This window comes from Amphiura filiformis, unplaced genomic scaffold (genome assembly GCF_039555335.1).
Source record: "Amphiura filiformis unplaced genomic scaffold, Afil_fr2py scaffold_216, whole genome shotgun sequence".
Lineage (NCBI taxonomy): Eukaryota > Metazoa > Echinodermata > Ophiuroidea > Amphilepidida > Amphiuridae > Amphiura > Amphiura filiformis.
This window is the reverse complement of record NW_027305680.1, coordinates 89743-96110: the sequence shown is the minus strand read 5'-3', so window position 1 is coordinate 96110 and position 6368 is coordinate 89743. Positions and strand designations below refer to the sequence as shown.

The following is a 6368-nucleotide window of genomic DNA, read 5'->3' as shown; positions in this document are numbered from 1 at the left end:
CGATACGATACAAGCTATCTTCAGTAGATAGCAGCAGTTACACGACCTAAAAAAAAAAAAAATTACTAAACGTGCCCCAAATTCACTCAAAAATATATAAAATTCAACTGGTCGTAAGCTTAAGGACAACAAAAATATGTCATAATTAATAGCAAATGCAGTTACCAAGTTCTGGAGCTCAACAGGTCCAAATTCAATTCACATCTTGTGCAGGGATAAAAAAAAATTAAAGTTGCTACGAATTTCGCAAAAATGAAGAAAATAGTTTGACTTAACCCTGGATTTGTGGAAACATTTGGGTCTCATAAATGTTAAATTGTTGGTCTGAAGTATATAAAAGTGTGCATATTTATAATGGCAAAGACTTGTCAAATCCATGTGAGGTCAAATTTAGGCAAAAATGCTTGTATTTTTTCAAGCAACAACAATAAAATTTATCAGCAACATTTTTTTAATTCATTTTTAAAAAGTAGATATAAATATCTAGGAAACATTGCTTTATTTTTTTTAAAACCCCAACATGACCAAAGGCCACAAAAAGCTACAACAGCTAAAAACCGAGAAAATGAAAATTTTCTTCATCTTCTTCCTTCCTTCCTTCCTTCTTTCCTTCCCCTCCGCCAAGAAATTTTGCACCAAAAAAAAATATAAAAATGCCCAAATTTCACCAAAATCCATAACAAGTCTTGTCCATTCTAAATAATGTATACTTCCATAATTGCAAAGTTAAGACCAAGCTAAGGCTCGGATAGCAACGGTTGCATATTACTTTTGTGGGACCTGAGAGCACATAAGACATATCGAATTGCATTTTGAATACGAGGAATGCTCTTCTGATATCAAATAATATTGATTTTGTGAAATTCGCGATATAATACAATGGCAAATGAATAAAAATTGATATTTTTGAAATTTAACAGTCCTCGAAGTAAATTGTATTACTTGAATGATATGTAGGCATATTTAATGTATATGTTGCTAGGATAAAAAGCCGTCCATCATGCAAATTTTGACCTTTCATACTGAAGATATAGATCCCCCCCCCCAAAAAAAACACCAACAAAATTAAGGTCTTTTGGGGAAAAATGTATATCTTCAATATGAAAGATCACAATTTTCAATTGATGGTCGGCTTTTCATCCCAGCTACATCATGACACTTTAAGTATATACCATAAGATTAATAAGTTTACTTCGAGGACTGTTTTAATATCAATCAAAATTTTAATAACTTAATGTACATCATCATGCGGCACGAACGGGCGAATGAATGGAAAAAATCAGTATGAAATATCGCCATTTCTATACTAATTCGTAACTTTATGCCACTCAATATTCCACTTCAATTTCACTCCAAATGAACGCCTTTGCAAAAACGGAAGTTTTCACGAACCTCCGAACTTTCGTTCTTTCTTTAGTTTATTTATCCATCTATATCTTCACATGAAACCAATTTATGATATGAATGACAAGTTACAATTATTGAGTTTTGAGATTATGAAATGTTGGGACTTTTTGTATACTTTTCCAAATTGGGGGGGGGGGCGTCAATCAGGCATTACTTAAAAATATTATATAATGTAACGTAAAAACATATAAAAATACCCAACATCGGGGTACTACAAACATTGCATTTTTTGGAGTTTTTTGCATTTTGTGAAGAAATGAGAAACAAAAATGGACAAAGTTTTCTACCTTTAAATGCATATAACCTGCAAAATACAAAAAAAAAAAGCAAAAAATAAATAAATAAATAAAAAAATGCAATGGGTGTAGTACCCCTTAAGTAATGTGAAACAAACTATGACAAAAATTATTAGCCCATTGACCCCGACGTGATTCGAACACGCAACCTTCTGATCTGGAGTCAGACGCGCTACCGTTGCGCCACGGAGTCAGTTGCTGACAACAAATTCATTTTCCTAAACATATACCACTTGTATATTATACTGAATTACACCATGCACAATCATGATCGTGCATAAAGTGGATGTCGTATAACTACACTCGTTGTCGGAGTGACGTAATTAATCGGATTAACTACCATAGCAATGGTTGAATACGATTTTGAATAGATCGCCCTGCCCTACATCGTTCACGCGGTACCTATGCCTACAGCACTGGCCGCGATTCACCATGTGTTTCTAAAAGGCTGCTAGAATTAAAATTTAATGCTAATTTATTGCATATGCTGAGGAAGCCTGATATTTTCTGAATTTAGTGAGAATAAAGGCCGAAAAGATGATGAAAAATCTATGTAAAAAATACATAGATTACTGTTTCGTCTTTATGGGAATCTAATCGTTTAATATCTGAAAGAAACTTTGGGGACCTATGTGGACTTTTACTATAATTTGCAAAAATCCAGACCGTCTTACAAGAAAAAAATGGTAGGCTCAACTAGCTTGTGATATGAAAATTCATATTGAGTTTAAGCTTCCATTTTGTTCAAAATACGTATTTTTATGCACATAAATAATTATTGTGATCATGATTCTCAAGTGAATTAAAAAAAAAATACTTCAAATGGTTTCCAATAGAAAATATGATAATATTTTAGGTGCACAGCTATGCATAATATCTCAAGATGAAGTTCAATTTTCACTTTTAATCACCAGCGATCGTGTGGATGAATAATTTTTTAGAAACATTTTCATAAACACTTCACCTTTACTCACTTATGTCTCAGTTGACTTGCAGGAAAATACAGATGACGTCATCACACTATACACTAGCTTTTCTGGATATCATCTCAAAAAATGGACTGACTTAGACTCCCTGGGGGAATCCTATTGTAATTAAAATCTAGAAAGTTCTGTGGATATGGAAGGTGTGAAATACCAGCTTGAACTCCTTAAAACCCTTAATTAAACATGTTAAATATCATTGGAAAAATCTGCTGTGATATTTCCCCTCAGCCAAAAAGCCTCAGAGGAGTTAGGGCTAATTTTGACCAACTTTAATAATGTTAGACCAAAAATGGTTGAAAAAGGCTCAAAGTATATACCTAAGATTAATCAGTTTACTTCGAGGATCAATCAAACATACCAAATTTTAATAACTTAATGTACATCATCATGCGGCACGAACGGGCGAACGAATGGAAAAAAGTATAGAATATCGCCATTTCTATACTAATTCGCAACTTTATGCCACTCAATATTCCACTTCAATTTCACTCCAACTGAACACCTTTGCAAAAACGGAGGTTTCACGAACCTCCGAACTTTCGTTCTTTCTTTCGTTTATTTAGTTCAGTCTAGTTATATTTATTTATATATAATCACATCTTCACATGAAAGCAATTTATGTTCAAAATGATAAATTACAATAATTGCACATAATTATGCAGGCCCGTACGCAGGATTTCATTTGGGGGGAGGGTGCTGAGTTTTGAGATTCTGGAATTTTGGGACTTTTGTATACTTTTCCAAATTGGGGGGCGTCAATCAGGGGACACGTCCCTCCATATTTTGCAATGGGGGGGTACACAATATCAAATGCCCCCACGTTTCGGCAAATACTTCCCTGGTCTAATTAACTGGCTATGATGTTTAAGCACCTTTATCAGATGCCATGCAAGAAAATAGTTCCTGTTTTTTTTTATTCTCTGTCCAGCTCTAGTAAAATTTTGGGCCACACATATTGTGTTCTCAAGTTCTATATTCGCACACATGATTTAATGATTAAGAGACTCTTTAGATAAAAGAACTTTCGAGATTTTGTTACTCAAGGCAAAAACAATATGTTACTTAAAAATATTATATAATGTAAAGTAAAAACATATAAAATACCCAACATGGGGGTACTACACCCATTGCATTTTTTTGCATTTTGTGAAGAAATGAGAAACAAAAATGGACAAAGTTTTCTACCTTTAAAAGCATAACCTACATTGATACCGATGCCATTAATAGAACGAAACGATTTGGCCCTTCATTTTGCATAGCACTTTGTCCAATTATTTTCTCATTTCTTCACAAAATGCAAAAAAAAAAAAAAAAAAGCAAAAACAAATGCAATGGTTGTAGTACCCCCTTAAGTAAGGTGAAACAAACGATGACAAAAAATAATTAGCCCATTGACCCGACGTGATTCGAACACGCAACCTTCTGATCTGGAGTCAGACGCGCTACCGTTGCGCCACGGAGTCAGATGCTGACATCAACTACCATTTTCCTAATCATATACCACTTGTATATTACACTGAATTACATCATGCACAATCATTATCTTATTGATTGATTCATGCATAAAGTGGATGTCGTATAACGACATTTGCTGTCGAAGTGACGTAATTAATCGGATTAACTACCATAGCAATGGATGAATACAATTTATAATAGATCGCCCTTCACTATATCGTTCATGCGGTACCTATGCATTTAACCTGCAGCAGTGGCCGCGATTCACCATGTGTTTCTAAAAGGCTGCTAGAATAAGACAAAAATTGATGCTAATTTATTGCACATGCTGAGGAAGCATGATTACCTTTTAAAATAGCCGAGTGGGAGGGTTTTCAATGAAATATTTTTGTGTAAAAACTGAAGCATCACATGTATAAAAGAATATTTGAATATTAACTGTACATGTGGTTTAGGTGGCAGAGAATTTTATTTCAATTTTATGTACGCCAAAATATTTTCTGAATTTAGTGAGAATAAAGGCCGAAAAGAATATGAAAAATCTATGTAAAAATGACATAGATTACTGTTTCGTCTTTATGGGAATCTAATCTTTTAATATCTGAAAGAAACTTTGGGACATATATGAAAGATCACAATTTTCAATTGATTGTCGGCTTTTCATCCCAGCTACATACACTTTAAGTATGTATCATAAGATTAATAAGTTTACTTCGAGGACGGTTTTAATGTCAATCAAAGATATCAAATTTTAATAATAACCTAATGCACAGAATCCAGAATATCGCAATTTTTCTTTCTGCCACTCAACAGCACTCCAAATTGAACACCTTTGCAGAAACGTAGGTTTCACGAACCTCCGAACTTTCGATCTTTCTTTCGTTTATTTAGTTCAGTTCAGTTAGATTTATTTATATATAATCACATCTTCACATGAAACCAATTTATGAGCAAAATGATAAGTTACAATAATTGCACATATGATAGAATTTTGAGTAATATAAAGTATTTTAGCAATGGACAAAATATAGAACTGACAATAGTAACAATTAAAGCTAATTAACATACTATAACCATGCATCACTACCATGGGCGTCAATACCGGGGGAGGGGGGGGGGGGCAGCGGGGACACGTCCCCTCCGCATTTTGGGGTGTGGGACACAACTTATCAAATGTCCTCCCATCACGTTTCGGCAAATACTTCCCTGGTCTAAGTAGACTTATACAGCTTGATATTTTTCAGTGATGTTAAAGCACCTTTATCAGATGCCATGCAAGAAAATAGTTCCTATCTTTTTCCAAGCACTGTCAAGCTCTAGTAAAATATTGGGCCACAAATATTTTGTTCTCAAGTTCTATATTCGCACACATGATTTAATGATTCAGAGACTCTTTAGATAAAAAACTTTCGAGATTTTGTTACTTAAGGCAAAAACAATATGTTACTTAAAATATATTATATAATATAAAGTAAAAACATATGAAAATACCCAACTTTATTTTAAGGGGGTACTAACACCCATTGCATTTTGTTTTACGTTTTTTGCATTTTGTGAAGAAATGAGAAACAAAAATGGACAAAGTTTTCTACCTTTAAAAGCATGTAAGCTACATTGATACCGATGCCATTAATAGAACGAGAAGATTTTGCCCTTCATTTTGTAGCACTTTGTCCATTTTTCTCATTTCTTCACAAAATGAAAAAAAAAGCAAAAAAAAGCAAAAAAAAAAAAGCAAAAAAAAAAAAAAGCAAAAAAAAAAAAAAGCAAAAAAAAAGCAAAAAAAAGCAAAGAAAAAAAGCAAAAAAAAAAAAAATGCAATGGGTGTAGTACCCCCTTAAGTAAGGTGAAACAAACTATGACAAAAATTATTAGCCCATTGACCCCGACGTGATTCGAACACGCAACCTTCTGATCTGGAGTCAGACGCGCTACCGTTGCGCCACGGAGTCAGATGCTGACATCAGCTACCATTTTCCTAATCATATACCACTTGTATATTACACTGATGCACAATCATTATCTTATTGATTGATGCATGCATAAAGTGGATGTCGTATAACGACATTCGCTGTCGAAGTGACGTAATTAATCGGATTAACTACCATAGCAATGGATGAATACAATTTTGAATAGATCGCCCTGCACTACATGCGGTACCTAAGTTAACCTACAGCACTAAGTGGCCGCGATTCACCACGTGTTTCTAAAATGCTGCTAGATT

General features: G+C 33.9%; 3 non-coding genes across 3 annotated transcripts; all 3 read right to left on the bottom strand.

Annotated features, from left to right (window-relative positions):
- Positions 1–1824: 1824 nt before the first annotated feature.
- On the bottom strand, positions 1825–1896 carry Trnaw-cca (transfer RNA tryptophan (anticodon CCA)). The gene has a single exon. It is a non-coding gene; the product is annotated as a tRNA-Trp (tRNA).
- A 2184-nt stretch (positions 1897–4080) lies between these two features.
- Trnaw-cca (transfer RNA tryptophan (anticodon CCA)) lies at positions 4081–4153 on the bottom strand. The gene has a single exon. It is a non-coding gene; the product is annotated as a tRNA-Trp (tRNA).
- A 1871-nt stretch (positions 4154–6024) lies between these two features.
- Trnaw-cca (transfer RNA tryptophan (anticodon CCA)) lies at positions 6025–6096 on the bottom strand. Its single transcript has one exon. It is a non-coding gene; the product is annotated as a tRNA-Trp (tRNA).
- Positions 6097–6368: the final 272 nt, after the last annotated feature.